The sequence below is a fragment of the Vipera ursinii genome, assembly GCF_947247035.1.
Source record: "Vipera ursinii genome assembly, chromosome: 1".
NCBI lineage: Eukaryota > Metazoa > Chordata > Lepidosauria > Squamata > Viperidae > Vipera > Vipera ursinii.
In genome coordinates, this window is record NC_139512.1 from 11,070,824 (window position 1) to 11,095,866 (window position 25,043).

General features: G+C 43.3%; 1 protein-coding gene and 1 long non-coding RNA gene across 2 annotated transcripts in view; one reads left to right on the top strand and one right to left on the bottom strand.

Annotated features, from left to right (window-relative positions):
- CELF5 (CUGBP Elav-like family member 5) overlaps positions 1 to 25,043 on the top strand; it is a gene marked incomplete at its 3' end in the record, with an annotated part of 88,447 nt that overhangs the window by 23,932 nt on the left and 39,472 nt on the right. The window lies entirely within an intron of this gene.
- The window catches only part of LOC310641964, a 222,014-nt gene that overhangs the window by 15,841 nt on the left and 181,130 nt on the right, over positions 1 to 25,043 (bottom strand). The gene's annotated exons all lie outside the window — the stretch shown is intronic.

Genomic DNA, 25,043 nt, shown 5'->3' on the forward strand with positions numbered 1-25,043 from the left:
ATCCAACTACTACTACTACTACTACTACTACTAGTACTACTACTACTACTACTACTACTATTATTATTATTATTATTATTATTATTCCATTTTGAATTTTGTTTCCAGCTTTTCTCGTACAGTCAATCCTCGACTTATCAGCTCAATTGACCCCAGGATTTATGTTGTTAAGTGAGAAATGTGTGAAGCGAGTTTGACCCCATTTTACGACCTTCCTTGCCACAGTTCTTAAAGGAATCCCTGCGGGTGTTAAATTAGTCACATGGTTGTTAAGCGAATCTGGCTTCCCCCGTGGGCTTTGCTTGTCCGAACGTCACAAAAGGAATCACGTGACCCCGGCACACTGCGACTGTCATAAATATGAACGTTGGGAATTCTGCCCAGCTCTGTTTAACTGGCTTGCTAAACAAAATGTCCTAGGAATCTTTGCCGACAAGATATATTAGATCAGCAACATTCCCACCGTCTACTTAGGAAGTTTTAATTTTTTTTTAAAGGGGATTAAGTTTAATTTGGTCAGACGTGTTCTTGACAGATTCTTCTTCTCAAGTACATATAGGCCTGTTCTGGATCTGCTCTAGACTGTTTCTAGAAATAAAGGTCAAACAGGTCCCACACAGGTTGTCCTCGACCACTGTTGAGGCCAAAATTGATGTCGCTAAGCGAAACATTCGTTAAGTGAGTTTTGTCCCATTTTATGATTTTTCTTGCCACCGTTGTTAAGTGAAACACTGCAGTTGCTAAGTTAGTAACCCGGTTGTTAAGCGAATCTGGTTTCCCCATTGACTTTGCTTGTCAGAAGGTCACAAAAGGCGATCACGTGACCCTGGGGACAGTGCAACTGTCATAAATATGAGTCAGTTGCCAAGCGGCCGAATTTTGATCATGTGACCCATGGGGATGCTGCAATGGTTGTAAGTGTGAAAAACGGTCATATACTGGCGTTGTAACTTTGAACGGTCACTAGATGGACTGTGGTAATTCGAGGACTACCGTTATCTTTTGAAATCTTCTAGCAGAGAGATCGAAAAGAATATTACTTTTTTTCAGCAGATGGAACAAGAAAGAAACTTCACACCTTTTATCCTGTCCCTCTCTCTGCCCACTCTTTTATAAATACTAAATGGCTGCTTTCAGGACTAGCAAAATGTTGTAAAAAAGCAGATTCGATCAATGAAAATTGAGAACTTAGCAAACTTTATTTTAGGCACGTATAAACCTCTGCTCAAATGATAAGTATGTTTCTAAGAACTGCTCCATTTTTTCCCACCAAATTGTAATAGTTAACAAGAATAAGGGAGAAGATGGATTGATTATATCCAGAGTAAATATGGGACTAAAAAGTTTCACTTAGCATTTGAATAAGTAGTGGATTTATATGATGTATAACTAGCTTGTAGTTATTTTATTAAGAGTTAAAGTGCGATTGTTTGCATATTTTAGATTATGTTTGTTTGTATTTTTATACCCTGTATTTAGCTCTGGGAAGTCGGGGAGGGGGGGAGGGGAGGGGAGAGTTGGGGAGGTTTGGGGAGAGGGGAGGGGGAGGGGAGGGGTTTTGTATTTAAAAATGTACTGTAAAACTTTTCAATAAAAAAAACAAGAATAAGGAATTAAGCCTCAGCAGGTGACACATTTAGTTCAGCTCAGAAAGCTGAGCTGGGCCAGTTATTTAGATGGGAGACCACTAAGAGATCATAAGGCTGTAACCTTGGCTCCTGTCACTTAGTTTAATTATCTTAAATCAGCTTCAATTTTAATAATGTTATTTTGGTTTTAGTCTGCCTGCACCCATTTTTTGGGGGTTTTGACCCACCTCCCTTTAGGAGTGCAGCCTCTTCATGCCGTTGTTTTGCCGGTAGTCCTCTACTTACGACCATTCATTTAGTGACTGTTCGAAATTACAACAGCACTGAAAAAAGTGATTTGTGACCGTTTTTCACACTTACAACTGTTGCAGCATCCCCACGACTGTTGCAACTTCCCCACAGTCACATGATCAAAATTCAGCCACTGGGCAACTGACTCATCTTTGTGACGGTTGCAGTGTCCCGGGGGTCACGTGATCCTCTTCTGCGACCTTCTGACACGCAAAGTCAAGGGGGAATCCGGATTCACTTAACAGCCGTGTTATTAATTTAACAGCTGCAGTGATTCACTTAACAACTCTGGCAAGAAAGGTTGTAAAATGGGGCAAAACTCGTTGAACAACTGTCATGCTTAGCAACAGAAATTTTGGGCTTGCGTGCGGTCGTAAATTGAGGGTTACCTATAGACGCAGACAATTAGTTCCTGCTTTTCCAATTTTGGGGGGGGGGCAAAGAGAGCTGTTTCTTTTGTGAAAGAGAGGAGCTCACCAGATAACAGAATAATTGAATAACAGAGGTGGATGGGACCTTGGAGGTTTTTGAGTCCAGCTCTGAGCTTAGGTAGGAAGCCCTACAACATTTCAGACAAACCTCCAGTGTTAGAGTACCCGCAACCTCTGGAGGCAGGTTGTTCCACTGGCTAATTGTTCTCACTGTCAGGAAATTCCTCCTTCGTTTTAGGTTTCATCTCTCCTTGATGAGTTTCCACCCGTTGCTTCTTGTCCTGCCTTCAGGTGCTTTAGAGGGTAGCTACACACACACACACACACACACACACACACACACACACACACACACACACACCCTCTGTGGCAGCCTCTCAGATATTGGAAGACTGCTATCATATCACCTTTAGTCCTTCTTTTCATTAAACTAGACCAATTCCAGCAACCATTGTTCATATGTTTTAGCCTCCAGTCCCCAGATAATAATAATAATAATAATAATAATAATAATAATAATAATAATAATAATAATAATAACAACAACAACAACAAGGTTGGAAGGGATCTTGGAGGTCATCTAGTCCAACCCCCTGCTCAGGCAGGAAACCCTATACCATTTCAGGCAAATGGCTGTCCAATCTCGTCTTAAAGACTTCCAGTGTTGGAGCATTCACAGCTTCTGGAGGCAGGTTGTTCCGCTGGTTAATTGTTCTAACAGTCAGGAAGTTTCTCCTTAGTTCTAGGTTGCTTCTCTCCTTGATTAGTTTCCATCCGTTGCTTCTTGCAATGCTTTCAGGTGCTTTGGAGGATAGCTTGACTTCTTTGGGGCAGCCCCTGAGATACTGGAACACGGCTATCATGTCCCCTCTGGTCCTTCTCTTCATTAAACTACACATACCCAATTCCAGCAACCGTTCCCTATATGTTTCAGCCTCCAGTCCCCTGATCGTCTTTGTTGCTCTTCTCTGGACTCTTTCCAGAGTCTCAACCTCTTTTTTACATCGTGGTGACCAAAACTGGATGCAGTATTCCAGGTGTAGCCTTACCAAAGCATTGTAAAGTGGTATTAGTACTTGACTTGATCTTGATTCTATCCCTCTGTTAATGCAGCCTAGGACTGCATTGACATTTCAGTCAATGTTACTGTAGTCCTTTTCATCTGGAGATAAAGCAATTCTCACAGCATTTTTCTTCCACACTTTCGCTGAAAGCTGTTTGGCACACAAACACACAGACACACATCATTTTCACACTGCAGGACAGTTTCTCACATCCTGGTGGAGATCAAGGCTCGCTTCTGCTCTGCACAGTTTTGAGAGTAGAGAGACACAACCTGCTTCCCGGATCTTAATATGTTTCTTTATTAACTATTTCCATTAATAGATGGGTTTTTTCCTATGCTCTTATCACCTCTAACAATAAAAAACACACACACACACGCACACAAACAGAAATATGGAAATAGTTTTAAAAGCATCCACTTGCAAACATTGAATTCATGGCTGCGGAAGAATTTGGCTTGAAAGCAATGCTGATGACTTTATTTATTTGCTTCGCTGTAAATCAAGCGCAGGTAATCCTTCCCTAATGACTGCAATTGAGCACCACATATAAAGCGAGACATATAAAGAATGGTTGGGTATGTCTAGTTTAAAGAAAAGAAGGACTAGTGGTGACATGACCCTTCCAACTCTATTCTATTCTATTCTATTCTATTCTATTCTATTCTATTCTATTCTATTCTATTCTATTCTATTCTATTCTATTCTATTCTATTCTATTCTATTCTATTCTATTCCATTCCATTCCATTCCACTCCACTCCACTCCACTCCACTCCACTCCACTCTCCACTCTATTCCATTCCATTCCATTCCATTCCATTCCATTCCATTCCATTCCATTCTATTCTATTCTATTCTATTCTATTCTATTCTATTCTATTCTATTCTATTCTATTCTATTCTTATTCTATTCTCTATTCTGTTCTATTCTATTCTATTCTGTTCTGTTCTGTTCTATTCTGTTCTATTCTATTCTATTCTATTCTATTCTATTCTATTCTATTCTATTCTATTCTATTCTATTCTATTCTCTATTCTATTCTATTCTATTCTATTCTCTATTCCATTCTATTCCATTCTATTCCATTCCATTCCACTCCACTCCACTCCACTCCTTTCCATTCCATTCCATTCCATCCCATTCCATTCCATTCCATTCCATTCCATTCCATTCCATTCCATTCCATTCCATTCCATTCCATTCCATTCCATTCCATTCTATTCTATTCTATTCTATTCTATTCTATTCTATTCTATTCTATTCTATTCTATTCTATTCTATAACTCTATTCTATTCCATTCCATTCCATTCCATTCCATATTCTATTCTATTCTATTCTATTCTATTCTATTCTATTCTATTCTATTCTATTCTATTCTATTCTATTCTATTCTATTCTATTCTATTCTATTCTATTCTATTCTACAGTGAGTTGCACTTCCCCTTTGAAGTATGGTGTGCAATTTGTGGGCTTTTCTGGACTCCCAGCTCCTGAGTGAAGAGTAGTTGTGGCCAGGAAGCCCTTTGAACAGCTTCATCTGGTGCACTAATTGTACCCATTCCAAGACTGGGGGACCTTTAGGTGCCCTGGCTACCTCATGGCTTGACTACTGCATTGTGCTTTACACTGGGCTGCCCTTGAAGACCACTCAGAAGCATCAAGTGGTCCGGAATGCAGTGGGGCGGACATTAATGGACGTGCCTCAGTTTGCCAGCTGTGCTGGTTGCCAATTTCTATCCAGGCCTGATGCAGGTTGTTGGTTGTTACCTATAAAGTTCACCGTGGCTGCCTCCTACACCATCTGGACTTGATCCGTTTGTGACTGCGTAGAGACTCTAGGCTAATTCCTCCTTTGACTCCACCCCCAGGTTTTGCCACTTCTTGTCCTACATCATAATGACATTGCCTCTGCCACGGGGTTGCTTCTATTTTACTGCTGTACACCTTCAAAGTAACACAAGTCCCCCTTCCCTAAGGAGAATGGGATTTGTAGTTTGGCAACATCTGGAGAACTACCGATAGCTCTCAAGTAACAAGCGCCCGGCTTAGTTACCATTTGAAATTAAGATGGTACTGAAAAAGTAACTTTATAATCCTCCTTTGTACTTAAAACCATCCTGGCAACGCTGCGGTCACATCTTTGCAATTTGGGCACCTCACAACCGGTGTGCATTTATGATGCTCACCTCATCCTCCAGTTACGTGTAGTCCTCGACTTACAACCATTCGTTTAGTGATGATCTGAAGTTACAACAGCACTGAAAAAGGGACTTATGACTGTTTTTCACCCTTACGACCATTGCAGCATCCTGATGATGATGATGATGATGATGATGATGATGATGATGATGATAAAGTTGAAAGGGACCTTGGAGGTTTTCTAGTCCAACCCCCTGCTCAGGCAGGAAACCCTATACCATTTCAGACAAATGGCTGTCCAGTCTCCTCTTAAAAATTTCCAGTGTTGGAGCATTCTTAATGTCATGAAATTTCTCGTTAGTTCTAGGTTGCTTCTCTCCTTTTTGAGTTTCCATCCGTTGTTTCTTGTCCTGCCTTTGAGCGCTTTGGAGAATAGCTTGACTCCCTCTTCTTTGGGGCAGCCCCTGAGATACTGGAAGACGGCTATCGTGCCACCCCTCGTCTTTCTCTGCATTAAACTAGACATACCCAATTCCAGCAACCGTTCCTTATATGTTTTAGCCTCCAGTCCCCTGATCCTCTTTGTTGCTCTTCTCTGCACTCTTTCTAGTGTCTCAACCTCTTTTTTTCATTGTGGTGACCAAAACTGGACACAGGATCGGTCGAGCCGGGATTGCAGTCATTGAGTGAAGCAGTCACCTAGTCAAAATAGTGATTATTTTGCTCAAGGGCAGAGTCCAGTCCCAGCTGAGTTTCTAAGTTGAGGTCTAACTGTGACTGCAATAACTCAAGCTGATGGGCATTGTAGTCCAAAGCACCCGGCCAGGATCCAGTCTGGGAAAGATAGTTCTAAACCTAGCTGGTCGATTCTCCTTCCTTCTCATACCAAAACTTCAAAAAGGTGGGGGGGGTGTTTTTTTTCCCCCACTTCTAAAGTTCATTTCCTTCCACAGCTATTTCTTAAGGTACAATAGACAAGGGAGAAGACCGTTAACCTTTCACCTTCACTATTTTGAAATATTTTCTTGCTGGAAAAAAAATCACCGCTGCTTCAGAAAAAGGTGCCACCTGTGGGGGCTGGAGGGGAAACGGAAAATGTCAGCTCCACACGGTTTTAAAAATAAAATTTCGGAATTGTGTGTGGGGGCAATCTCTCTCAAACTCTTGTACATTCAGACCCACAAACGCTCAGGCTCCTTTCGGAAACCGGGAGAGTTCAGGTCTCTACAGGTAGTCCTCGACTTATGACCACGACGGATCCCAAATTTCCTGTTGCTGGGCCAGACAGTCGTTCAGCGAATTTTGTTCTAATTTACAACCGTCCTTGCCACAGTTCCTAAGCGAGTCGCTGCGGTTGTTAAGTTATCAACGCGGTTGCTAAGCGAATCTGGCTTGCCCATTGACTTTGGTCACAGAAGGGGATCACAGGACACTTGTGACCGTCATAAATATGAGCAGGTTGCCAAGCACCCCAAATTTTGATCGCATGACCGTGGGGATGCCGCAACGGTCGTAAGCATGAAAAACGGTCCTAAGTCACTTTTCTCAGTGCTGTTGTAACTTTGAACAGTCATTAAATGAACTGTTGTAAGTCGAGCACTGCCCTTAAAACAATTCCCCGCTTGATCATTGGTTTTTCTATCAAACTCCTCTAACTCCCAAACATGGCTGTTGGAGTGGGGTATGTCTAGTAACTCAGGGGTAGGCAACCTTGGCTCTTTTATGACTCGTGGACTTCAACTCCCAGAATTCCTGAGCGAGCCATGCTGAGGGGACAGGGAGAGGTTTCCAAGCTGAGCCAAGCTGGCTCAGGAATTCTGGGAGTTGAAGTCCACGAGTGGTAAAAGAGCCAAAGTTGCCTACTCCTGGTCTAGTTTAATGAAGAGAGGGACGAGGGGGGACATGATAGCAGTGTTCCAATATCTCAGGGGCTGCCCCAAAGAAGAGGCAGTCAAGCTATTCTCCAAAGCACCTGAAGGCAGAACAAGAAGCAATGGATGAAAGCTAATCAAGGAGAGAAGCAACCTAGAACTAAGGAGAAACTTCCTGACAGTCAGAACAATTAACCAGTGGAACAACCTGCCTCCAGAAGCTGTGAATGCTCAAACAGTGGAAGACTTTAAGAGGAGATTGGACATCCATTTGTCTGAAATGGTATAGGGTTTCCTGCCTGAACAGGGGTTGGACTAGATGACCTGCAAGGTCCCTTCCAACTACTACTACTACTACTACTACTACTACTACTACTACTACTATTATTATTATTATTATTATTATTATTATTATTATTATTATTATTATTGACAGTGACAGATCCTAATAGCCTTAGCTGATGTCAAAAAGCTGAGTAATGTCAAGACAGGTTAGTTGCTTGCAGATAGACCACCAGGTGAGTCCCATCCAATGTCGGTAGTCCTCAACTTACAATAATTCATTTAGTGAATGTTTGAAGTCACAACAGCACTGAAAAAAAGGGACTTAGGACCATTTTCCCCACGGCTGTTGCAGCACCCCCAGGGTCACCTGGTCAAAATCTAGACACGTGGCAACTTGCAGGACCATCTGCTGCCGGGAACGACTTCCCATCGCCCAGTGCGCTCACACAGAGAAGGCCTCCTCAGGTTACCGTCGGCTAGACAATGTCGGCTGGCGACCCCCAGGGGAAGGGCCTTCTCTGTGGGAGCGCCAGCCCTGTGGAACCAGCTCCCCCCTGAGCTTCGGATGGCCCCGGATCTCCGGTCCTTTCGCCGCGGCCTCAAAACACTCCTTTTCCACCTGGCTGACCTGGACTAACAGGGATTTTAATTATGTTTTTAATTTTTTAACTCTAATTTTTAATTTATTTTAATTTTAATTTATTGTACAGAGGCCTTTAATTTTAATTTTATCTTAACTTCTGTATTTATTGTAGGCTATTGTTGTTAGCCGCCCTGAGTCCTTCGGGAGACAGGGCGGCATATAAGTCCCAATAATAAATAAATAAATAAATAAATAAACTGGATCATATTTATGACCTTTGCTGTGTCCCAAGGTCACGTGATTCCCCTTTTACGACCTTCTGATAAGCAACCTCAACGGGGAAGCCAGACTGACTGAATAACTGCATTACTAACATTAACAGCCGCAGTGACTCACTTAGGAACTGTGGCAAGGAGGCTGGTGAAATACGGCAAAGTACAAAGTGCTTAGCAAACAGAAATTTTAAGCTCAGTCATGGTCGTAAGTTGAGGTCCATGATTCCCGTTGACACGTTCCACAGCTATTTTTTTATTTTTTATTTATTTTTATTTTAATTCCATTTATATCCCGCCCTTCTCCGAAGACTCAGGGCGGCTTACAAGCTTAGCAGTAGCCTTCATTCTATGTATATGCCTGCTTATTAGGGCTTTCACACACACACCAAGCGGCATTATTACAAAGTCAGCTTAATTGCCCCCAACAATCTGGGTCCTCATTTTACCTACCTCGGAAGGATGGAAGGCTGAGTCAGCCTTGAGCCTGGTGGGACTCGAACCTGCACTAATTGCAGGCAGCTGGTGATACTTAAGGAGGCATTAGCCCACTGCTCCACCAAGGCTATTCTATTCTATTCTATTCTATTCTATTCTATTCTATTCTATTCTATTCTATTCTATTCTATTCTATTCTATTCTATTCTATTCTATTCTATTCTATTCTATTCTTCAATAAGTGCCTTGCTTAGAACAGAAATTCTAATTAAAATCAAGGACTCCCTGTAGCAGACATGGCGGGGACTCCAAAAGTGTATTGTTTTGGGTTAAAATAATAGAATTTCCAAAGCCCACGCGAATTCCTCTCTGTCCCACATTATGCCAAGGAAAATCAAGATTCTGAGTTTCTTGCTCATCCTTGCTTCACTCAGCAGCTAATGCTCTCCTCAACGATTCATTCAGCTTCCAACAAGTGAAATCAATCGAGAAGCGGGCAGTAAAATCACGAGGCACGTTCACACGATCTCGCTTAGTGACTGGGTGAATCGTAGAAAGAGCACAGTGGGAGAGATAGTGTAAGTCCGGTGAAGTTGTGCGATTTCCCCCCCCACACACACACACAGACTTAGTGATGGCACGGCTTTGTGATGCAGTTGCTGGTCCAATGGCGGTCGTTAAGTGAGGACTACCACTCTATGCAGTCACCACCTTGATTTTTGGATGATTTAACTTCAAAGAGGCAGATCCGAATCAGCCTTGACAGGTCACAAAAAAAAGCTGGCCAGCGTCAGGACAGGTTAGTAGGTGGCGGACAGGAGACCACTAGGCGAGCCCGATCTGATAGCTAAATTAAGATAAGGCAGAAACAAATATCCCTGAAAGAAGCAGCTGAGCTATTTTTGCAGGCAAGAAAGCCGTCGTTGGACTATTCCTTTACGTCGTTGGGAGCCAAGCTTGATTCAAAGGAGACCCCCAAATTGTAACCCACCCCCCACCCCTCCGCACTAAAGTTAGGGTTATTAACTTTTTCCAAAGGGAGAAACTATCTTATGTGTGTGTGTGCGCGCACACACACACACACACAGCAAAACAGCTCTTGGGATGTCAGGCAGGTTCCCCACTTCCCCACTGAGCAAGCCAGGAAACTGGCTTGCAAACAGCCTCTTCTCTGGCTTAATTACCATAATTTGGGAATGACAAAAACGAAGCTCGGCTAATTAAATGTTCTTTCTTGTCGAAGGGAGGCAGGGGATGCCGGGCGTTCTTCCCTTGGCCTCACACAGCCCTGGATTCACACTACTGTTCTCATGGCAACACGGCACTGTACATTTCCCTCCCAACCTGGGTGACAGCGTGTGCGTTTGTGTGTATCTCTGTGTGTGTGTGTGTGTGTGTGTGTGTGTGTGTGAGAGAGAGAGAGAGAGAGAGAGAGAGAGAGAGAGAGAGAGACGATCCACTTCAACTTGCTGAGTTTCTTTCTTTCTTTCTTTCTTTCTTTCTTTCTTTCTTTCTTTCTTTCTTTCTTTCTTCCTTCCTTCCTTCCTTCCTTCCTTCCTTCCTTCCTTCCTTTCTTTCTTTCTTTCTTTCTTTCTTTCTTTCTTTCTTTCTTTCTTTCTTTCTTCTCCTCCACTTTGCTCGGTGGTCCGAAAGTTTGACGTAGGCCCCTTTACGTGTGCTCAACGTGCAACCAAGAACCGCCGAAAACAAGCAGGTGCAAAACATTACAGGGTGTCTCGCCTGACGTCAGCCCCTGTTGCACACTCCCCTCTCAGGACACAAAACGCAAAACTGGAGGGCTGCATTTTGCACGCCTCGCTAATGGTACTTTGGACACACACACACACACAAACACACACACACCCCGCAAAGGACGGGGCACTGCCTTGGCTGATGCTGCGCTGAGCGTTGCTGACTGGAGGTATTGCGGAGAAGGAAGGAAACAGGACGGTAGCAGGAAGATTGCAGCATGTTGTCGTAGCCCTGGGGTGTGTCTGACGGCAGAGCAGCTAGTCCTCGACTTACAACTGGTTGCTTAGCAACTGTTCAAAGTTATGACAGAGCAACAAAGATGATCAGGGGACTGGAGGCTAAAACATAGAAGAAACGGTGGCAAGAATTGGGTATGTCTGGTTTAATGAAGAGAAGGACGAGAGGGGACAGGATAGAAGCCTTCCAGTATCTCAGGGGCTGCCCCAAACAAGAGGGAGTCAAGCTTTCCTCCAAAGCACCTGAAGGCAGGACAGGAAACAATGGATGGAAACTAATTAAGGAGAGAAGCAACCTGGAACAAAGGAGAAACTTCCTGACAGTTAGAACAATTAACCAGTGGAACAACCTGCCTCCAGAAGCTGTGAATGCCACAACAACAACAAAAACAACAACAAGAAGTTGGAAGGGACCTTGGAGGTCATCTAGTCCAACACCCTGCTCAGGCAGGAAACCCTATACCATTTCAGGCAAATGGCTGTCCAGTCTCTTCTTAAAAACTTCCAGTGTTGGAGCATTCACCACCTCTGGAGGCAGGTTGTTCCACTGGTTAGTTGTTCTCACTGTCAGGAAGTTTCTCCTTAGTTCTAGGTTGCTTCTCTCCTTGACTAGTTTCCATCCGTTGCTTCTTGTCCTGCCTTCAGGCGCTTTGGAGAATAGCCTGACTCCCTCTTCTTTGTGGCAACCCCTGAGATATTGGAACACTGCTATCATGTCACCTCTCACCCTTCTCTTCGTTAAACTACACATACCCAATTCCAGCAACCGTTCTTTCTATGTTTTAGCCTTCAGTCCCCCAATGATCTTTGTTGCTCTTCTCTGTACTCTTTCTAGAGTCTCAACATCTTTTTTACATCGTGGTGACCAAAACTGGATGCAGTATTCCAGGTGTGGCCTTACCAAAGCATTGTAAAGTGGTATTAACACTTCACGCGATCTTGATTCTATCCCTCTGTTAATGCAGCCTAGCACTGTGTTGGCTTTTTTGGCAGCTGCAGCACATGGCTGGCTCATATTTAAGTGATTGTCCACTAGGACTCCGAGATCCCTCTCACAGTTGCTACTGTTGAGCAAGGTACCACCTATACTATACCTGTGCATTTGATTTTTCCAAAGTTTTTAAGAAGAGACTGGACAGCCACTTGTCTGAAATGGTATAGGGTTTCCTGCCTGAGCAGGGGGTTGGACTAGATGACCTCCAAGGTCTCTTCCATCATCATCATCATCATCATCATCATCATCATCATCATTATCATTATTATTATTATTATTATTATTATTATTATTATTATTATTATTATTATTATTATTATTATTATTATCTACCTACCTTGGGGGCTGCTTACAACCTGGATTTGAAATTCCGATGGTTGATGCTCCCTTCCTGTGGCTCATGGGATTGAACTTGCCAACATGGCTGCGTTGATGGCTGTTTGTGGTGTCCCGTGGACACCTGATTGTGGTTTTGCCAAAAAGTGGCAACTTGTTTCCGGTTTTCAGCAAAACTTTGACCATAGCAAACCATTGCTTCACTTAACAAAAAAAAACAACCAAGCTCATAAAATCGGATTGGTCACACAACGCTCTACCATGTTCGTCTCGTTTATATATTGCGTAAGGTTTGTGTAACCTTTTTGTAAGGTTTTATTGTTGCACCCTGTGAGCTGGCCAGATTCATATGGATTGGGTTGGTCTAGAAATTGAATGGATGGATGGATGGATAAATGGGTGGACAGATGGAGGGATGGATAAATGGACTGATCAAAAGATAGGTAAGTAGATGGATGTATAAAGTAGATAAGTAGGTGGATGGAAGGATGGAAGCATAAATGAATGGATAGATGGATGGATGGATTGTTGATAGATAAGGTTAAGTAAGTGGATGGATAGATAGATAGATAAGGCAGGCAGGCAGGATGGATAGATGACAGACAAGCAAACAGCATTTTATGTTGTATGCTATACACACTCTATGTTGTATACCTGGGGTGTTGTTATAGTTTTGGCCAGGTGTTAAAGCAATCCATGCATGGCAGATTTTTTTCCCTTAGCGTTGTCCATATGGTGTCATCGTAATCAACTTAAATCTCATATTTAAAAAAAGAAACAGAACGAGGGGAAGAGACCACATTGCCTTCTGCAGATGCGAAACAAATATGCGTTTTGCGATAGTGTGTGTGTGAGCCTTACGGCACAGTAGCTGTTTTTTTTTACACTGTGTTTGTCTGTATTGCCAGAATCCCTTTTATGTAACCAGGAAGCAAATAACCACATCGTGACTGTTCTGGAATTTGCCAGAATAGGAGGTAAGTTGTGGTTATAGCCTTGCAATATTGTCCCAGGTAGCACATGGAAGGAGGGGGGGGGTGTCTACATTTTGTAGTATCTCATGTGTGAGTCTGTGCTTCATTTTGTGTACAACAGCAGGGTTATAAACATAGCTACAGGTACAAACAGATGGTCCTTAACTTAGGATCTTTGGTTTAATGACCGATTGATGCTACGACGGGGGTGAAAAATGCGACTTATGACTGGTCCTTGTACTTATGACTGTCCTGCAGTCATGTGACCCTAATTCAGGGGTCTTCAAACTTGGCCCTTTGATGACTTGTGGACTTCAACTCCCAGAATTCCTCAGCCAGGCTGGCTGAGGAATTCTGGGAGTTGAAGTCCACAAGTCATCAAAGGGCCAAGTTTGAAGACCCCTGCCATAATTCAAATACTTGGCAATCGTTGCACTTTTATGACAGATACAGCATCCTGCAAGTACGGGACGGCCGTTTGCAATCGTCACAGAGGGCTGCCGTCAAACAAAGTCAAAAGGGAGGGAAACCGGGCTTGCTTTTAATAACCATGGTCAAAAAAAAAAAAGGCCGTAAAATTGGGTGCGACTCACTTAATGTCTGCATCGCTGAACAACAGAAGTTCCAGTCCCAATTGTGATCGTTGAGGACTGCCTTGTATACACATCCTGGTTTTGTCTTACGAGTGAAAACATAGCTCAGCTAGCAATGGCATTTTCGGTTCATTGGTCGCAAACCCAGCAGTGGCATTCAGACAGGATGTTAAACCAAGCCAGGTTCATGTTTTGGGGATTTACAGTGATTTACAAATGAGCTGAATAGCAGAGTTGGAAGGGACCTTCATGTCCAACCCTCTGTTCGAACAGGAGTCCTTATTCCATTCTGGAGAAATGGGTCTCCAGACTATTCTTAAAAGCCTCCAGTGATGGAGCACAAACAATTTCCAATTTCTAGGTTGCTTCTCTCCTTGATTAGTGTCCATCCGTTGTATCTTGTCCTGCCTTCAGGTGCTTTGGAGAATAGCTTGACTCCCTCTTTTTTGGGGCAGCCCCTGAGATACTGGAACACTGCTATCATGTCCCCCCTATTTCTTCTTTTCTTTAGACTATCCAAACCCAAATCCTGCAGCCGTTCTTCATGTGTTTTAGTCTCCAGGCCTTTGATCATTTTAGCTGCTCTTCTCTGGACTTTTTCCAACTTTTTTGTAGTGCGGTGACCAAAATTGGTTGCAGTATTCCAGGTGTGGTCTCACTAGGACTCAGGGGTAGGCAACCTTGGCTCTTTTATGATTCGTGGACTTCAACTTCCAGAATTCCTGAGCCAGCCATGCTGAGGGGAAAGGGAGAGGTTTCCAAGCAGAGCCATGTAGGCTCAGGAATTCTGGGAGTTGAAGTCCACGAGTCATGAAGGGGCCATAGTTCCCTCATGCTGGCTCAGGAATCCTGGGAGTTGAAGTCCACAAGTCATAAAAGAGCCAAGGTTGCCTACCCCTGCACGAGGTTGTATAAAACAGTACTAATACTTTGCGTGTTCCTCATGGGAATGTTTTACTGGATCGTGGGCTTGTTCTCCCTTGGGTTTCTCTTCCACCAGGGTATCCCTTCCTGTTTTTATCTTGAAAACCAAGTAAGGAAACTTGTGAAAATCCGAGGCATTCTTTGCTGTTACGTACGCATATTTTCTTTCCGTGAGGGGAAAAAAAGGATCTTTAATTGTAGCCCAAGAGTCCTCCATGCGTCATACTTTAAGGTGACTCAGCCATGGAACAGGAGGACAGGTTTTCCACCTGGAAATCCCTCTTTTTATTTCCCTTCCAGGCTGACCCACATGCAGAATGGCAACGGAGAGCCTCTCCTGTAGGCTGGGAATGAGTGGGGTTTTTTGTTGTTGTTACATTATTCTTAATTGGAGGACTTTCAACCTCTTTCAGGGCTTGAGCTACAACACACGCAGCCTCTTTCATTGTCTGTGCAGACACATGGTCCTTGACCTATGGCCATAACTGAGCCCAAAATTTATGTCGTCGCTAAGAGAGACATTTGTTAAGTGAGTTTTGTCCTGTTTTACGCCCTTCCTTGCCACAGTTGTAAGTGAATCACTGCAGTTGTTAAGTTAGTAAGACGGTCGTTAAGTGAATCTGGCATCCCCCCCCCATTCAGTTTGCTTGTCAGAAGGTCAGAAAAGGTTAATAACAATAACAATAGCAACAGCAACAACAACAGCAACAACAACAACAACAACAATAATAATAAAGTTGGAAGGGACCTTGGAGGTCATCTAGTCCAACCGCCTGCTCAGGCAGGAAACCCTACACCATTTCAGACAAATGGCTGTCCAGTCTCCATTCGCAGCTCCTGGAGGCAAATCATTCCCCTGGTTAATCGTCACTTTCAGAAAAAAGTGACTTATGACCATTTTTCACACTTATGACCGTTGCAGCATTCCCGTGGTCACGTGATCAAAATTCAGACACTTGGCAATGGATTCATATTTATGATGGTCTCAGAGTCATGTGATCCCCTTTTGTGACCTTCTGAAAGGAAAGTCAATGGATCATTTAACAACCAGGTTACTAACTTATCTACTGCAGTGATTCTCTTAACAAGCAAGGAAGGTAAGAAAGGTGGTAAAATTGGGCAAAACTCACTTAACAAATGTCTCACTTAACAACAGAAATTTTGGGCTCAGTTGTGGTCGTAAGTCGAGGACTACCTGTACAGAAGCATTAAAAAAAAATCCCAGTCCCTTTACTTGGTGGCTGTCACACCCAAGGAAATAAATATCAGTCCCAAATTGTCCCACACTAAAAGTTCCTCCGGGCATATGAAAACTATTTATGACAACAAACATTACAAACTCTTCAAACATGAAAACGGTAATCTAAAATATACCCGGGACATCTAAAAATATGAGAGCAGCGAAGTAAAACATATGTTGCTGAAAAAATAAAATGGAAAAAATAAAAACCCAGCAAGGAGCAGCAATTCAAACACACACCTGCTAAATGCCAGCTATAAATACTTTTCCAAAGAATTTGGGAAGAAGTGAATTTTGAAGGCAAACGGAGGCCTGGCTGGAATAGGGTGGAGATTTTTAAGGGCCGGCCTGCAATTATAGCAAAGTCCCTGCTTCTAATCTCATCTCGTAACTTAGATGGCCGCAGTGATTTACTTTTTTCAGCGCCCGTGTAACGTCAAACAGTCACTAAATGAATGTAAATGTCGTAAATCGAGGCATAACTGTGGCTTGATTGAAAACCTCTTGCCCTGTGATGTACTGATTCCAGCTAATTGAAGGCTACAAGCAGACCTGAGAGTTTTATAGTATATAGATGATCAGACGTCCCTTTTCTCAAATACAGGTAGTCCTCAATTTACAACAGTTCATTTACTGACCGTTCAAAGTTACAACCGCACTGAAAAAGTGACTTAGGACAGTTTTTCACACTTACGACCATTGCAGCATCATGTGATCAAAATTCCGACACTTGGCAACTGGCTCATATTTACGACGCTTGCAGTGTCCCGGGCTGACAAGCAAAGTCAAGGGGGGGGCGAGCCAGATTCACTTAACAACCGTGCTACTAACTTAGCAACTGCAGTGATTCACTTAACAACGGTGGCAAGAAAGGTTGTAAAACGGGGCAAAACTCACTTAACAAATGTCTCGCTTAGCAACGGAAATTTTGGGCTCAGTTGTGGTCGTAAGCCGAGGGCTACCTGTAAATGGGAATCCATTTACACCGGAAATAGAAACAAGCCGGGTTTTTTCAGACTGGTGGTGTAAAGGAATTTAGAGCAGATGTGGAAGATATGAATGAATCGTTGAGGACAGCATTAGCTACTGAGTGAAGCAAGGATGAGCAAGAAACTCAGAATCTTGATTTTCCTTGGCATAATGTGGGACAGAGAGGAATTCGCGTGGGCTTTGGAAATTCTATTATTCTAACCCAAAACAATATACTTTTGGAGTCCCCGCCATGTCTGCTACAGGGAGTCCTCAATTTTAATTAGAATTTCTGTTCTAAGCAAGGCACTTATTGAAGAATAGAATAGAATAGAATAGAATAGAATAGAATAGAATAGAATAGAATAGAATAGAATAGAATAGAATAGAATAGAATAGAATAGAATAGAATAGAGCTGGAAGGGACCTTGGAGGTCTTCTAGTCCAGCCCCTCCACTCAAGCAGGAGAACCTACACCATCTCAGACAGGTGAATGTCTAGTCTCTTCTTAAAAACCTCCAGTGATGGAGCACCCACGATTTCTGGTAGCAAGCTGTTCAACTGGTTAGTTGTCCTCACTGTTAGGAACTTTCTCCTTAATTTCAGGTTGCTTCTCTCTTTGGTCATTGCCTTCTGGTGCTTTGGAGAATAATTTGACCCCCTCTTCTTTGTAGCAGACCCCCTTTGTAGCAACCCTAGTAAGATCACCCCTGAAATACTGCTATCATTTCGCCCCTACTTCTTTTCTTTAGACTAGTCACTAGCCAAACCTAAGTCCTGCAAGATTAGTTTATGGCAGGGGTCTTCAAACTTGGCCCTTTTATGCCTTGTGGACTTCGACTCCCAGAATTCCTCAGCCAGCGTGCCTGGCTGAGGAATTCTGGGAGTTGAAGTCCACAAGTCATAAAAGGGCCAAGTTTGAAGACCCCTGCTTTATGGCTTCAAGTATATTAAATGAACTATTGGACTGATGTTTTGATGGTTAAGTTAAAACTTAATGACAAGCATGTTATATGAAACAGCTAATGGGGTTAGTTTGTGAGTTATGACAGTGCTGTGTTTATGATTTTTCTTTCTCCAGTTTTTGCAGTTGATTGGTGGCAACAGGAGAAAAAAAAATGGGGGAGCTTAGAGGATAGAGAAATGTAGGGCCACAGAGAAAGGTCTAGAATGGTATTCCCTAACCTAAGTAACTTAAAGATGTGTGGACTTCAATTCCCAGAATTCATGCTGGCTGGGGAATTATGGGAGTTGAAGTCCACCCACCTTCCAGATGCTGATGTTGAGAAACACTGTACTAGATTGTCAAAATAGTCATCACCCAGTATATTTCCTATTATAATCCTTATCCTAAGTTTATTTGGGGGTGGGGGGTGGGGAATGATTGGATGATTTTTGATGGAGTTGAATTTTCAAACTTTAGGGCACAGAGAGTCTTTACATTTCATTTTCTGTTTGATCTGTCTGGGAATTGGTTTACGCAAGTGGGGGACATTATTTTCTTGCCTGCTATGAAAATTGGTTCAAGTTTTCATAGCAGGCGAGAAAGCATGGACAAATTTTTCATGAAAAACAATGTACTAGGGTTGCTTGGATGTTGTGGTTTGCAATTTGCTAATCTTGGATTTAGAAAAGTAGTTTTCTGCTGCTTTCTTTGGTCTTTTTCCTGTTCCCCAGTTTCCAGACTCTTGGATCTCCTGATGGTGTCCCATCCAAGATCTATATCAGCCTTCAAATAACTTCAAATAACTCATCCTGGCCAAAATCTAGTCAGAGCATGCGAGTAAAGATCAGCTTTGCCCATCCTGATGTCCACACATCTTTGGGACTTTAGTTTCCTTCCCCACCACCTGGACACTGGGCAAGAGTGATGGATCTTATACAGCTAGTCCTCGACTTACAACTGTTCGTTTAGCGACCATTTGAAGTTACTATAGCACTGAAAAAAGTGACTTACGACCGCTCCTCACACTGACGACAGTTGCAGCATCCCCATAGTCACATGATTACTATTTAGGCCCTTGGCAACCGCCATGTTAGAGCATCCCACAGTCACGTGATCAGAATTTGGGCCTTTGGCTACCGGTCACGTGATCAAAATTCGGGCACATGGCAACTGGCATTAATTTATGACAATTGCAGCATCCCGGGGTCACTTGATCCCCATTTGCGACCTTCCAACAAGCAAAGTCAATGGGGAAAGCCGGATTCGCTTAACGGCAGCAAAAAAGAAAAGTTTCACTTAACAGCCACTTAGCCATGGAAATGCTGTTCCTAACTGTGGTCGTAAATTGAGGACTATCCATAGATAGAGCATTCGAAAGCTGCCCTAGCGGAGGACACACAATTTTCCAACACACCCTAGGCAATCAGAGGATGGTTTGATTCCAGGTGCGGCAACGTTGCTACCCAAACAGGCAAAAAACCATTTTGCAACTCTGAAAAATTTGCAAAAATCAGGATTTATTTTTTTAAAAAAACAACAACAAGAAAAAAATGGTGAAGGGGATTTGGAAACTGACATTGCCCTAGATCAAATCTGAGTCTGCAACCCCCTCTTTCACTCTTTCCTCCCCCTTCCCATCACACTCCCTGCCTCTCTGGAGAGAAAAGTTCCCCCCCACCCAAGAAAATCCAGTTGCCACGGCAACCCACAAATGTCAGGCCCCTGTGGTGCATAGCTGTTGCTATGGCAACCGTTTCTCCTTTTGGGGGTTTTGAAAACAACAGAAAGAGAGGCCTACTTGAAGAGATGGGTGTTTTTTTAAAAAAATTTTTTGAGGGGTAGGGGTGGGGGGTTGGGGGAAGCCCAGCAATTTTGAGGGAAATGTGAAGGCCTGAAGGAGCCATTTTGCCTCGAACCAGGGAAGCCACGTGCATTGTATTCTTAATTTTAGCAAAGAAAGAAAGAAAGAAAGTAATCGGAAGCCAGTGGTTTCTCTTTAAGGAGCTTCCTCTCACCCACTCATTTTATGCCATTTGTCCCTGGCAAAAAAATGCTTCCTTTCTTTTTTCCTAGGAGGATAATAGCCGAAAATGCCATTATTATTATTATTAAGGATGTCTGTGCAGTCCATTAGACAACAGAGACACTCCAGGGACCTGCGTTTGTGAATGTGTATGTCAAGAGGGCACGGTTGCACCCACTAACACATGCATGTGTCAAGCAAAACCAGGAAAAGCCTTAAAATCCCCGAAAATGCATAGGCAGGCAGCCTAAACCAGGGGTAGGCAACCTTGGCTCTTTGATGACTCGTGGACTTCAACTCCCAGAATTCCTGAGCCAGCGTTTCTCAGCTTGGAAACCTCTCCCTTTCCCCTCAGCATGGCTGGCTCAGGAATTCTGGGAGTTGAAGTCCACGGGTCATCACAGAGCCAAGGTTACCTACCCCTGGCCTAAACCATTGCAAACAGATTGATTGATTGACAGATTGAGGGAGGCAGGGAGGGAAAGATAGAGGGATGGATGGTTTAATTGCAAAGATTTGCAAGTGGGCCTGATTCACTTGACACTCCACAGAAAATGCTATTACAAGTAATCCTCAATTTACGACTACAATTGAGCCCAAGATTTCTGTTGCTAAACGAGACAGATTTCTGTCACTAAGTTGTTAAGTGAATCACTGCGGTCATTAAGTTAGTGACATAGTTGTTAAGTGAATCTATCTTCCCCATTGACTTTGCTTGGCAAAAGGGGATTCCATGAGCCCGGGATACTGCAACCGTCATAAATGTGAGTCAATTGCCAGGTGTCCGGATTTTAATCACGTGACTGCGGGGATGCTGCAATGATTGTAAATGTGAAAAATGATCATAAATCACTTTTTTTTTCAGTGCCATTGTAATTTTGAATAGTCACTAAACCAGCTGTTGTAAGTTGTGGACTACCTGTATTAAGGACGTCTCCAAGGGTTGTATTATAACAGGGCTCTTCAAAACTTGGCCCTTTTATGACTTGTGGACTTCAACTCCCAGAATTCCTCAGTCTCAGCCGCTTTAAGATGGGTGGGCTTTAGTGCCCAGAATTCTCCCAGATAGAGGAATTCTGAGAGTTGAAGTCCATATCTCTTGAAGTATGCTGGCTGGGGAATTCTGGGAGTTGACATCCTCAAGCCTTAAAGCATGCACCCTGAGAGATTCTGGGAGTTGAAGTCCACATCTCTTGAATTATGCTGGCTGGGGAATTCTGGGAGTTGGTCCACCCATCTTAAAATGGCGGAGATTGAGAAAGATTGACCTAAGAAGTGATCAATTAAATTTACACTGAAGCTTAGTAAGCCGCTCTACCCAGAATTAGTCTGGATATATTTCTTGACTGCTGGTTCCTTCACTGTTGATGACTGATCCTCAAGACAGAAGCTCTCTACCATTTCAGTACGTTCATTGTCAATTCTAAGGCTGGTTGACGTCTCTGCTGTCACTCAGCCTGCTTTTCCCCTCTGCTCCTTGACTTTTCCTAGTACAGCTTCAAGTTCATTTGCATTCTGAACTCTCCAAGGAGGGTGATCAACAAGCGTAGTGTGTGTGTGTCTTTAAAAACACATATATGTGACACATGGGCAGAACTGCTTGACTTCTTCTTACACGTGGTTGGATTGCCAAATTTTAAAATTTAATGTGGCCGAGATGATTCTGCCACTTCCAAATTCCTGGATTGTACATGAATTTTAAATATTTTCTTCATCCTTCCTCTAGCAAAATTCCCATGGCTGTTCCAAAGGGAAGATGTCCCCTCTTCTTCATTTCCTGGAACCAAATGGTACCTTTGAGCAACAATAAAATCACTTTGGCTCGCCTTCCTTCCTTCCTTCCTTCCTTCCTTCCTTCCTTCCTTCCTTCCTTCCTTCTTTTTTCTCTCTCCCTCCTTCTTTTCCTTCCTTCCTTGTTTCTTTCCTTCCTTCCTCCCTCCCTCTATTTTTTCTTCCTCCTTCCCTTCATCTCATTCTTTTCCTTCCTTTTCCTCCCTCCCTCCCTCCCTTCCCTCTTTCTCATTTTTCCTCCCTTCTTCCTTTCCTCACTCTTATTCTTTTCCTTTCTCCTTCCCTCCCTCTCTTCCTTCCACACTGTCATTCTTTTTCTTCCTTCTTTCCTCCCTCCCTCATCCCTCCCTCCCTCCTTCCCTCCCTCTAAATTTAGTTTCATAAAGATGAAAAATAACTGAAAGCCAGGCTCATTTCTGCAAGATGCTTTACCCAGTTAAGGACAACGTTCCTTTGCTGATGACCAGGCTAGCAAGCAAATCGAAAATTATCTAGTGGCTTCTTAAGAATTCTGGATGGAATGATAAATGTGTAACATAGTATGGCTCTTGTGAAATGGGATTGCATAAAAGACGGCAAACTCCATTCAAATCAAATCATCCTTGTTATAATTGCAGACCAGCGTACAAAACTCAGCTTTCTTAGCATGGAATCAGTTGCGTGTGGAAGCTTAACTTTTCTGCCAGGATTTTAGTGTTTATGGTCTTAATAGATATGTGTATCGTGCTCTTTTATGATTGGTGTTATTTTATAGTAATCGTTGGTTAAGAGCCGCCCAGAGTTTAATATAAGTTGGGTATCTATATAAATGTTTTAAATAAACTTACCAAGTATTTTTTTAAGGGGCATCGTAGTGCTATGCCAAGAATGATGGTTTATTACAGAAGGAAATCCTAAACAACCCCATTGAGATGGTATGTTTGGCAGCTGGAGAATATTAAGCTTGCTTCCTAAGCTGCACTAGATCCCAGTTTGTTTCTGGGGGAAATTTAAAAGCCTGGTTATCACCTTCAAAGCCCTGAATGGCACAGGGCCAAGTTATTTTCAGGACTGTCTTCTCCTGGAGACTAGCTGCCTGTCATGCCAGATCTGATAGGAAGTCACCGTCCAGTTCCTTCCCTTTTATATTCCCATCTACGTTTCTCAGTCTTACCCATTTTAAGACCCATCGTTGCTGGCTGGAGGATTCTGGGAGTTGAAGTTCACACGCCTTTAAGCATGTCGGCTGGGCAATTCTGAGAGTTGAAATCCACAGAACTTAAAGCAGGGGTGTCAAACTGCCTCCCTGCGGGCCGGATGCGTCACGCGGAAGCCGTGCTCGCCCCAGCTCCGGCAAGGTGAAAAAAGATGCGATACGTTGCGATACGTCACAGGACGCGGCGATTTTGACCGCGTCTCCCCCCCCCCCCGCTGACTTAAAGCATACTGGCTGGGGAATTCTGGGAGTTGAAGTCCACCCATTCTGGAGTTTGCTGGCTGGGAGAATTCTGGGAGTAAAAGTCCAGAAGCCTTAAAGTTGCTAAGGTTGAGCAATTTGTGGGACCTAGACAGGTACCTTTTTCAAAGCAGACCCTGGTTTTTCTCTTGAAACCTATCAGCCTTCCTATCCCACTTAACCTTACGGAAAGCGATAAAAGCGTGTTTTTCTCCCATAGGTGATGATATAGTACGGTTTGTGCCTGGGCATTACAAGATGGGGAGGACATATCAATCTTTCCATCAAATAAATAAATAACGGGACAACAGAGTTGGAAGGGACCTTGGAGGTCTTCTAGTCCAACCCCGCCCCCCTGCTCAAGCAGGAGGCCCATGTCAGACAAAGGGCTGTCCAATTTCTTCTTTAAAAACCTCCTGTGTTGGCGCACCCACAACTTCTGGAGGCAGGTGGTTCCACTGGTTAATTGTTCTGTCAGGAAGTTTCTCCTTAAGTTCTAGGTTGCTTCTCTCCTTGACTAGTTTCCATCCGTTGCTTCTTGTCCTGCTTTCAGGTGCTTTGGAGAATAGCTTGACTCCCTCTTCATTGTGGCAGCCCCTGAAATATTGGAACACTGCTATCATGTCACCCCTCACCCTTCTCTTCATTAAACTACACATACCCAATTCCAGCAACTGTTCTTCATATGTTTTAGCCTCCAGTCCCCCAATCATCTTGGTTGTTCTTCTCTGTGCCCTTTCTAGAGTCTCAACATCTTTTTTACATCGTGGTGACCAAAACTGGATGCATTATTCCAGGTGTGGCCTTACCAAGGCATTGTAAAGTGGTATTAGTACTTCACTTGATCTTGATTCTATCCCTCTGTTAATGCAGCCTAGAATTGTGTTGGCTTTTTTGGCAGCTGCAGCACACGGCTGGCTCATATTGAAATGATTGTCTACTAGGACTCCGAGATCCCTCTCACAGTTACTACTATTGAGCAAGGTACCACCTATACTATACCTGTGCATTTGATTTTTCCTGCCTAAATGTAGAACCTTACTTTTTTCACCATTGAATTTCATTTTGTTAGATAGTGCCCAGTGTTCGAGTTTGTCCAGATCCTCCTGTATCTTAAGCCTATCTTCTGGAGTATTGGCTATTCCTGCCAGCTTGGTGTCCTCTGCAAATTTGATGTTCCCATCCCTTGCTTCTTGTCCTGCCTTCAGGCGCTTTGGAGAATAGCTTGACACACACACACGCTTCTTTCTCTGTCGCAGCCACAATGAATGGAGGAAACAGATGGGAAATGTGGAACAGAGCGTCCCGCAATGGGGCAGTCTAGAAGCCTGAATGTATTCTGGAAATTCTGACCATAACATTTTTTTTTCACACCCCAATTGCTGCTGATATCCATCTTACAAATTTACAAATTCCAGTTTTGGTCACCACGATGTAAAAAAGATGTTGAGACTCTAGAAAGAGTACAGAGAAGAGCAACAAAGAGGATCAGGGGACTGGAGGCTAAAACATATAAAGAACGGTTGCTGGAATTGGGTATGTCTAGTTTAACGAAGAGAAGGACGAGGGGTGGCATGATAGCAGTCTTCCAGTATCTCAGGGGTTGCCGCAAAGAAGAGGGAGTCAAGCTATTCTCCAAAGCACCTGAAGGCAGGAGAAGAAGCAACGGATGGAAATAATCAAGAAGAGAAGCAACCTGGAACTAAGGAGAAACTTCCTGACTGTTAGAACAATTAACCAGTGGAACAACCTGCCTCCAGAGGTGGTGAATGCTCCAACACTGGAAGTTTTTAAGAAGAGACTGGACAGCCATTTGCCTGAAATGGTATAGGGTTTCCTGCCTGAGCTGCGGGTTGGACTAGA